The sequence below is a fragment of the Haliaeetus albicilla genome, chromosome 2, assembly GCF_947461875.1.
Source record: "Haliaeetus albicilla chromosome 2, bHalAlb1.1, whole genome shotgun sequence".
NCBI lineage: Eukaryota > Metazoa > Chordata > Aves > Accipitriformes > Accipitridae > Haliaeetus > Haliaeetus albicilla.
The window spans coordinates 46,571,684-46,582,669 of NC_091484.1; the positions used below are offsets into that span (position 1 = coordinate 46,571,684).

Sequence of the window (10,986 nt, forward strand, 5' to 3'; positions counted from 1 at the left end):
CTGAGCAGCAAACCACATAGTTTTAATGCAACTCTGGCATTGCTGGAAAGCAAATTTGGCAGTGAACTGATTTACTGTTTCATGAAGTCCCAGAAGATCCCAGGTATATGTGTGCTTCATTATTCATAGAACTTTTTCTTTGACAGATTTGAATGGTAATGCAGTTTTCAGTAGGTTCAGGGTTGCTTTTGAGTTCATGTTTGCAAATCTGCAATCTGGCCTTTGTTAGTAGATTTATGATAAGCTTTTTTTCCAGCATAAATATGATATTCAGTGTGCACATTTTTATATACTGATGACTGTACTATTTTAGCAAATAGGTTTTCTTTAGATTTTATCTCTCATTCACCCATGTACCCCATAACGCTCTACTTTCCACCAAAACCATGTTTAATGTTTCATTAAGATACCTCTATGTGTTGAAATCTTTGTTACACAGGAGAGTTTCAGGCCAGTCATTCATTAAAGCCCTGCAGAAATGTTGCCTTGGTGTAGGATATATTTCAAGTTCCTTATCTATAGTGCTCTGTTAGTGAAAGTGATCCTATCTCCTTATGGGTATGTTTCTGTTTTGTTCTCTTCCTGAGAAAAGGATAAAGGTCTTTTATATTTGCTGGTGGCAAGGACAGCAAAGAGGCTGAGTGACTACAAAATACAATAGTTCAATTTGCACCAATACAGAGACATGGTGGTTTTGAATTAGCAGATTGCGGAAGCCTGAACGCTCCTCTTTCAGGGTCCATTGCGGTAGCTGGAAGAAAACTAAAATACATGTCTTCTCCCATCAAAGTCAAAAGACTACTTACTTGTAAAGTCTTTGTTTTAAGAACTCCATCCCATCTGACTGCTTACCCTAAGACAGTAAAATAGAGACTCCTCTGTCAAGAGAAGAATATTTGAAATACAAATAGACCTGCTGGCTGCCTTTACAAATAAAGCAAACCATTTTTGTGTGCTAAAAGAATACTGTGACCATCACAAACTGCGGAATGAATTCTAGATAGGGATGTCAAACCTCTCCCTATTCAAGATGAGATCTTTGTTACCCAGCTTAGGGGGACAGGTAATTAGTTTTCAGCCACTGAGATCATTATTTCACAGACTATCATTTTCACAAAATAATTTTTTTTTAAAGGCTCTAATCTAGAAAAGAATTTGAGCTTATGAATTTGAAGTGTCTTGTTGACTTGAAGACAATGGATGAAATAATGATATCACTGAAGTCAATAATAAATATTGTCTCATGCTAAAAGTGTTGGACTGAGCCTTCTGTTGGCGAGCTGTTTATCAAGAACATTTTAAGCAATTGACACCAAAAAGCTTCTTTGCCATCCTAGATAGTCTTCCTGAAATGATGATATTTTTTAACTTTCTGCCAGGATTCAGTTTTCAAGCTACAAGGCATATAAAACATCTAAATGCACAATTAACCAGCAAATGGCATGTTAATTCCCTGTCCCCACCCCCTACCAGTGGAACTTTTATTGATATATTCATTGGTAGCGTTTCTTTGCTGTATTTATTTGCCATCACTTTGCTTTCCTGACTTCAAAGACAGAAGGGTAGAAGGGTTTTCATCATTCTTTTCTCAGAGCTGAGCACAGGAAATGGGAGATCTGTGCATTTTATCAACTTGGCGTCTGTGTCACTATGGCACTGGGGGAGGAAGAAATGCCATGATACCTAAAACTGAAAGTCCTAGACAAGTAGATAAGCCAAGAAAGGATAACAAAGAATTCATCCTAAAATGAAAGTTTGCTTTTCATTATGATTGTGTTGGGGAGAGGGGAAGAACTGAAGTAAGACTGCAGACTACAAACTATTACAGCTGTGCATCAGCTCCCACTGAAATTAGTGAAAGGAGTCTTGACACTGGCTTTACTGGGCATAGGTTCATCATGTTCCTCAGTGATAATGTCTATCCTAGTGACTAATTAATTAATTAAAGCTACAAGGGTTGATGAGACTAATGTAGCTGTTGTGATTTTACTATGTTTCTGAATCAGAAGATACAATGAAAGTGTATATGATGGTATCTCATTCACACCATTTGACTCGTGACACCAACATTGTCTAAAGTACTGCTGTGTTTTATAGCCTATCTTCAAAATTATATTTACACAACTAAGAACCTAACTATGAAAAAATAAGATACCGCCATTATTTTAATGACTTGGAGTATATTTCTGTAAATTCTACTCTCTCAATTGCTGTCGGTCTCATCTCACCATGCTTTGTTTTGTTTTTTTTAGTCTAAGCCAAAATTAATTATCTAGTCTCCCACAGAAGTAAATGAAGAAACACAAGAAAATCCATGGATGTAAAATAGGCATTTAATATCAGAGAGGAAAATCTTCTTCTGGAAATAGCTGTCTTTCTCCACTAATGACTGAGGAAGATTTGATGACTACCTTCAACCAGACAGTTAACTTCTAGACAGCTAAAATTAGAGGACATGAAACTAAACCTTAGTGTATATGAGACGACATAATTCAGAGTTGAGTTTACCCATTTCCTGTTTTTCAAGTGATTTATATTACCCACCTAATGCCCCTTCAGCTGTGTTTGACTAAAGCAATATATTTGCCTAAAGAGCCAAGCAAGAGCATTCCAAAATATATCCTCAATAGTGCTTTGCACAAAGTCCTTATTTCCTACTGTAAAATCCTGTATTTCTATATGAATTCTAACTTTGATTAGCTCTGTTTCAATATGTTTATTCTTGTAGGACATTTATACTGTTTTGGGAGTCAATTTCTTACCTTAAAAATTTTACAAAACTTGCTTGTAGATTCTTTTGTAGTCTCTTGAGGGATGAAATGAAGTAATAATCTACTTTTTCTTTGGTCACATTTCAGCAGTGGGATAAAAGCAGGTATGCCTAATGCATATATAATAGTTTTCGGTTTCTTATAGACACCATTTGTGAGATTCCTCTACACATTCCTGAAATAAATGCAAAAAAATCCCTTCATATTTAAATTCAACTTGCAGATTAATGGAGGTCAGTTTTTAGCTAGCCTAGATATCCTGAGACAGTCATCTGATATACCATCTTTTACGTTGGATTACTTCTATTCTTTTCTTCACCTTGGACACTCCAAGCATTAATGTCTAATTTCCACAAATAATTTCCTTTCTCTTCATATACTCTTCAATAATTTCTTTCATCATATACTTTAGGCCAAGACTTTTTAATGACACTCACTTTTTCTACCCTGAATATTGCTCTCCAACATTGCATTTCCAAGAATCTTTCCTTCAGCTATTTTCTATACATAAACTTACTAACTTCTCATTCTTTGGACTTATGATTCTCAGCATCATCCCTCAGACACTCTTTAGAAAGGTTTGAATATTGCACATATACATAAATACTTAATTTGCTAAATAATATTAAGGTTCCAAATCAAATGGTAGATTTTGGTCAGAAAATATATGTCTTACTGTGGAGAATTTTGCTACTGTTCAGTTTGTTCTGAAAAGTGATGAAAATTTGAATAAACTCCTTGCAAAAGATGATGTCATCTCAGATAAGGATGGTCTGTCTGTACACTGCTCCAAGGCTGCACACTCATTGACCCCTGAACTTCACTCGGTACAATGAACTGAGTAGTAGAGTGAAAACACAAGCGAGAGGAATATCATTATGCCTGGTCATCAAAAACCTTTCAAGACTAGTGGAGAAAGAAATGTTAGGAGAAGCTATCCTCCTCCAGTGAAGTTTGTTGCTTCAAAGAATTTATATTTAAGGCTGAGATGTCTGTTCATATTCCAGTTTATGTGGGCTTAAGCCCAAAGAGATTCAAAGACATATTTCACACTCAGCCACCAGACTCCTGCAAGCAGGGTTGATCAGCCACCCTTCCTACAGGAAGTATTCCCTTATAGAAGTCAGTTCAGGATTCACAGGGCCACCTAGAAGGAGTGTGACTGAGTAGTTTAATTTTTAAGGTTCTTTTCTGATAGGCAGAGTCTTAGGCTATGGTGCTTCCTCTCAACATTATGTATTTTGTGCAATGATCACTTCATGTGAAAACCAACAGCATTTCTCCTATTACCACTCAGAGACAACTGTCTTTTCCCAGGCAATGCATGAGAAGTGTAATGCTTAGCTCTGGCTTCTTGATTGTACTATGGAAATTGCCTACAGTTACGAGCAGCATCCTCTACCATGTAATGCCAAAGGCTTTCAACTTGGTTTTACCCTGTGTTAGGCATTAGCTGCCCCACTGAAATCATCTCATCTTACCATCAGCTAATGGTAAATTATTAATTCCATGAATGTTTAGAAGGTGTTTTGACATGGAGCGTGGGCTGGATCTCACACTGCTGTGGGAGGCAACACATAGTGCCATATCCAGAGGGACTGAGTCCACTTGTCCCTCAGCAGTGCAAGGTTTGATGCAGAGAAGGGGCAAGGCAGCCTCCTCTCTCCCGTTTTGATCAACCTTATTCAATGATGGGGTGAACGGGCAGGAGTATGTTGCCCAGACCAAAGGGGCACCAGGTCCTCTCATGCCCAGCGTGCCCAGGGACTCTCGGGGTGCCGGGGCTCCCACAGTCAGGTTAGTTAGGCTCTCCCTTCTGCAGGCTGCACCTTCACTGCTGGCCCTAGCCTTAACTCTTTGGCTCTAGACAGAAACTTCAATGTAGAGAGGTCAGGACTAAGCCAAATTGAACTTGAAAACAAGTATTCAAATCCTGAGGGGATGCAGGGATGGGGGGGCAGGGGGCTGAAATGGCTGCTGTCATATAAATACATGAAACCCCATAAAAATATTTACAACACACAGCTAATCTCAAGATAACATTTTTTGGCCATTGTAAAACTGACTCATCAATATAATGGAGTATATTTTTGGTTACTTTATTTTAACTTTCTTTTTTACAGTTAGTATTTACCAAGTCTCTGGGGCCTAAAATTACCTCACCCTTTTGCTTCAGGTCTACAGCTGCAATTTCTTGCCTCACCATAGAAACGCCTGGAATGCAGCGTTGTGTTTCCTTTTCTGTTAGGAAAATAAGGGAAACTGAAGTAGCAACTACCACCAAGAGACAGATAAATGCCTTTATAAATGACTAATTAATAACTTAAAGCTATGTTACTGGGTGGAATGTAGGTGACTGTTAGGTACTTTGATACTCCAACAGGCAGTAAGTCAGCTACAGTACCTGGTATATATTACTGTGTCCTCAGAATATATGTTCATCTGGGTTTATCAGATCAACAACAGCTAAAATTCATTTTTCATAGTTAGTCTGGAGAAGAACTCTTTAGCTTTTCAAAGCAACCAGTGACAGTTCAACATAAAACCTACAGGAGATCTGAATTTCAACTAGTCAAGTTGAGCCCCCAGACACTAAGGCACTGAAAATCTTGAGTGCTTTTAGAAAATCTTGGCCCCTTTTTATTTAAAGAATTCTTAAGCAGAGTGAAAGCTGCATCTCTCTGAGCCAAGAATTATATCTTTTGAGCCACGCCAAGAAATGAAGTAGAAAAAGATGAAAAACCTTGTAGTCCCAGAGTTGATAGGACTTGGCTTTGAAATGGCTTCTGTGATCCTTCCCGTTACGGTGCCATATGACTGGAAGGAACTATAAATGCTGGTATCTTTCAATAGTGCACAATGATATCTTTTTGTTGCTTCTGTTACTATACATGAAAATCACAGTAACCACAATGTCATATTCTGTATTTCTGGGATAGAGACTCTTTTTATACTTTGCTTTTGAATGCAGAAGTGTTACTAACTGCTATTTGTCTTTTGGCAACATTGCTGTAACTTAAGCCTGACAAAGTTATTACTCAGTTATGAAGACAGGACTTGGACACATAGTAAGTGCTGATATCAGAGCATAGTACCATGGAAAATGAGTTTCCTAGGAACATAAACCGCTGCTCATTATTTACCTAGTCTCAGAGTAAACTCTGGACAATGACATATATTACCATATTAGATAATCTGTAGTAATAGATTATGCTTATGAAGGTTTCTTGAAGAAAAAATGGAGGAAATAATATGATCTACCTGTGATATTATTTCACTCTAGTTAGAACTGGGCCTATGCTTCTCTCCTGAGCATAAAACCTACAGCCCTCAAAGCTAGAAAGGGTCAGTGTCAGATTGGAGAAGCACTGCAAATGAGATCTACATTTAGAGCTGTATAACTTTAATCATAACAGGGTCAACCCCCTCAGTGTGCAATGCAAAAGAATAAAGTCATGCAGCTAAAGCTCTCCTGCTGTTCTCCTTACCTGTTGGATGGATATTGCTGTCAATGAACAAAGAACATCTGCTCTTCTTGTAATTCTGCTTTTGAACCATTGTAAATTTCCAAAACAGTATATAAAGATAAACTGAAATTGAAGTCAGGCTGGGCTGGAAATTGCAGGGGTCCAAGAGCTGATTCACATTCTTGTCTCAAAAGCAGCAACATCTGTCAAAGAAGCAAGACAGACAGCTGCAGGCAGCAAGAGATTCTAAACTTAATCTACTACCTCACGCCTGTTAGTCTTTTTTATTCTTTTTTTTTAAAGGCAGAACCTGTCTTTGGCTTTGCCTTTAGTTTCTCTTAATCAAATGCAACTCCAGCAATGCAAATTCCTCTTTATTATAGTGACAGTAACTGTGGAGTAGTGGAGAAATGCATAATGGTTTGTTATGAAAACTCTGCACCCTGGAAACATTCAAAGTGAGGTTGGATGGGGCTCTGAGCAACCTGATTTAGTTGAAGATGTCTCTGCTTATTGCAGGGGGGTTGGACTAGATGACCTTTAAAGGTCCCTTCCAACCCAAACTATTCTATCATTCTATGAATATTAGAAAAGCTCTTTTCAATAAATACGGGTCCCTGAGCCACGAATGTCAGTGGGACCATACTATTGGTGTTATTCATTTTTATCCACCATGAAAGCTAGTATGGGACAGTGGTTTCAGAGGACAGTTGACTAGATCTCAACATTTCACTAACAGAAAGAATACAAAGGAGTTGCTTTAGCACATCAATCTACTTAACAAGTTATGTCTTTATTCAGGTGGCTGGGGCAGGTAGGAGAGGAAAGCAGAACCAAGACTAGTATACTTACAGTACCAAACCAGGACCTCACACATAACATCAGTAGAGTAGATTTAGGTTTGCAAAACAAATCAGAATATGGTCAAGAGGGACGGGGGACAGGGGACGGGGTTGTCTTTTTAAATTAATGATTTAATGGTAAGAAATGTCTCATTGCATAAAGACAATATAAAGACAATATTAAAAAGGTAGAATAAGAAGGTACAAGAGAATTGTTCAAAGCATTGATTATTTACATATACACGCCAACAAATAAAGAGGTGAAGCAAGCGCTGGTATCAACTTCTAAGTCAGCTGGATCATATCACCGTTTTCACTCTGTAATAAACATCTCTTATTGAACTTAATTACCTATGATGCCTGCAGTACTGCCAGCTACACTGTAACTCAAATCACTCTGTAGCTTGCTTGCCAAAATAAAAGTATTTCTTTTGTAATGTACCATATTTTAGCCTAGGGGAGGGGGTAAAGAAATCACACTATATGAAATAATGTATCTTATTTTCACACAGTCCTGGACTGGAACATTCTTATTTTGGACATAAAGCATATGATCTTGTTTCCACTGGAGCTGAAAGAAAAAACAAAACAAAACCATTCCAATTTCAATTCAAGCAGAATCTAATTCATACTTGGTGGACATGTCTATAAATAGATATCAGCTGACTGAAGCTTTGCCACATATTATTATTCACCAGCAGCTAATCTTGATCTTCAAAATTCCATACAATCATTCATCCCCATCACACCTCTTTGTGGTGCTTTTGTCTAATTAATTTAGATAAACCACAGGGCAGACAATTGAAAAATTTATCCAAATAATTCAGAGGAAATGGAAGAGCCAAACACTGGAATAATATGGAGCTGGGTAAAGCCACCATATTGCTCAAGACTCGCACTGGACTTTGGATTCTTCTCATTACCGGACACAAAATAAAAGCATCACTTCTTTCTTAACTCCTGTCTTGCTGTTTGGAAAGCTCAGCACTAACTACTCTTAGTAAAGCTCCTAGATTACATCCTCAGTCCCAAAATGAGTTCTTTCTTACATGTTTTTGGTTTTGCTCACTGATGGACTAATTGCAGCTAATCGATAGACAGCTCCTTCCTTGTGCAAACTCTTCTTTTTACTGGCATGCTTAACTCATGAAAACACATTGTTGGAATAGGTCTGTGATGCAAAAAGACTAACCTTGTTTCTCTCTACGATCAACTTTACATTAGACCCTTATCTTTGTCTCTTGTGTCTCAGAATTAAGATAGAGGCTGTGATTACATGACCATTTAGCACTGAGCAATGGCCAATATTTATCTTACAGATATGAGTTAATTAGGCCAGGAACACAGACATGTTTCCTACACTGATTTCAGTAAGTTATCAGATTGCACAGGTAAATTGACATCCAGGAATTTCCCTGTCAGAAAGTCCTATCTTAATTCATTTTCACAAGGGACCCAAGATAAGGGTGGTATGGGAAGAAAGATGCAAGAACACTGTTGAGAGGAGATCAAGGAAAGGGCCTAAGATTGAAGAAATCTTATCTCTGAATTTCTTGACCTCTTCTGGCTTAGATTCCATTCTGAATATTTCATATTTGTAGCATTTGGGGCTCAACTTCCTCCTTTGTGCTTTCTTTTCAATAAAATAAAATAAAATACAAAGATTAGACAAGAAAGGAAAAAAGAGAAGTTAAGCAAGGAAGAGGAAGAAGAAAGGTGGTAACTTTCTCCAGGTCCATCTCTAATAGTACTGAGTTTCCTATTTATCTTGCAGTCCCTTTTTTTCTTTTCTCCTCTTCAAGAATTATTCATTGCATATGTAAGTAGATACATAATCAGGATAAAGGAATAAATGCAAGTCCTACTGCACAGGATGCCCAAGCTGTAACTGATTTCAATGAGTGCAGTAGTGAATTTATCTAACATGACACTAAACAAGCCATCCTTTAAAAGCGCAAGTTTCATGCCTTTGTCTAGCTACCATTTCAAAAAAATTATGTCAAACACATAGCAAGGTGAAAAACTACATGATTATAAAACCACCGAGGTGAATATAATAGTCCACAGAAAACACAGGACCACGCTGACTGGTCCTTTCCCTGGGACTGGCTGGCAGGCCTTCTGCAGGCGAAGCTTAGACCCTGTAGCTTCGCCTCTACCCACACTCCTTCGGTACAATTTCAGACAAGTTGCTTCCAAAAGCTGACACGATAAGTAAACATCAAATCCAGGCTCATTCTTAATAGTCAGATCACTACTGTTATGTCTGCAACCACCAAACAGGAGCTTCTCCTCGCTCCTTATGTGGCACCTGGTCTCTTGAGACCAAGGAACAACACCAAGTAACAGCCAGTGAGCAGGATCGGGGCACACCATCAGTTCCCATCATGGATTTTTTTCTAGAGGTTTCCACAAATCTACCACATTTCTACTGTTAGCAGTGTGGGTAATACATCCATAACCTAGTGTGCTCACCAGCTTTAGGAAGACGAGGGTTATAATCTGAAGTGCTTTGATTCAGGACAAGGAAAACTGCTTTAACATGAGCATAATCAACAGCTGGCTGCCAACAGTCAAGCATGAGACTTTATAAGTCTCACATTTTACAGGGAAGCAGAAAGCACATAGTTCTTTTGGCCTTACTGAGGTTTGTAGGAGCATTTCAAACCCATGAAACAAGTGAATGAAAAATCATTATAGAGATCCTACGTATTTTTGTTACTGAGTTACTTTGTGATCCAGTGCCCGCTTTATTATCTCTGCCTATTGAGCTAACGAGTAAGCTTGTAGTTTTTTAACAATCATGACCTGCAGGCCAAAGGTTTTAGCCTCATGCCTCAAAAATAGAAAGCTAAAAAAGTGCTGAACACATCTTAAGATAACACAGAAAGCAGTAAGGCTCATTTAACACAGCAAAGCATCCTTCTCAAGAGAAGTAGAAAAGGGTTAAAATCTTTCTTGATACAAAGGAATTCAAGTGTAACCTATTACTTTATATCAGTGGAGAATATGGTCCTGTTAAAGTCAACCAGATAGAACCTGATATGGAGAAAAACACTATACTTACATACAGCAGAATGTCCAAGAAAAAGCTATTACAGAGAAGGCAGTAAAATTCCAGCTGATGCAATGAGCAGGAAACACTGGGTAGCAGGAAGTTGATTAAGTACATGTCAACTGGAAGACCTTTCCTGATGTGTTCAATCACACAGAGAGTCCTGGGGAAAGTCCAGAACAAGAGGTCTTCATGTGAATTGCCAGGAAGGGGGGAAATGTACCCCTTCCTGGAAGGCATATTGTCAAAGAGTGCCAAAACTACTAGAAAAAGAAATAAAAGGGAGAAAGATAAAGAACGGGGGGGGGGGGCAAAAGGGAAAAAAACCCTACCAAATAAGTTGTAGAGCATTTTAAATGAGTAGGTATATAGAAGAGTTGAAGAATGATACAGGTGCAGCAGGCCTTTACAAACAATTTATAAAGAGAGAACAAAATAAGAAAGTTCATCTGAGTGAGAAATGACATAAGCTACACTATGTCTACACTGGTGTTTAATTCAAGTTAAACAATCCACTTGAATGAAATATGAATTTAAGCTAGCCTTCCTAAAAGACGTTATTGGGCAAGCCCTAACATAAACACACAAAAGGACAAGAGCCAAGAGGAGAAGGGCAGCATTAGTGTAGTGAAAGACACTACTGAGTCAGTTGGTTGCAGGCCAAAAATTTGTATTACAGAAGGCTAATCCTGAAATAGTGAAAAAGTAGTAGTTCGTAGACATCGGTTCTGGAAGTGATGGGAATCCCACTGCTTAATCCACACAAACATTGTATGTATCCTTCACCTATCAGAGCAAATGGGATCTCCATTTATGCTTTTTGCTGTCTGTGAAGTGCAAGTACATGACAG

The 10,986-nt window shown here is 38.2% G+C and overlaps 1 long non-coding RNA gene across 1 annotated transcript; it reads right to left on the minus strand.

Moving 5' to 3' along the window:
• Nucleotides 1–4,842: 4,842 nt before the first annotated feature.
• LOC138688192 (uncharacterized) lies at nt 4,843–7,972 on the minus strand. Its single transcript, XR_011327249.1, has 3 exons — nt 7,317–7,972; nt 6,260–6,441; nt 4,843–5,012 (listed from the first exon to the last, which is right to left on the minus strand). It is a non-coding gene; the product is annotated as an uncharacterized lncRNA (long non-coding RNA).
• Between the last annotated feature and the right edge of the window lie 3,014 nt (nt 7,973–10,986).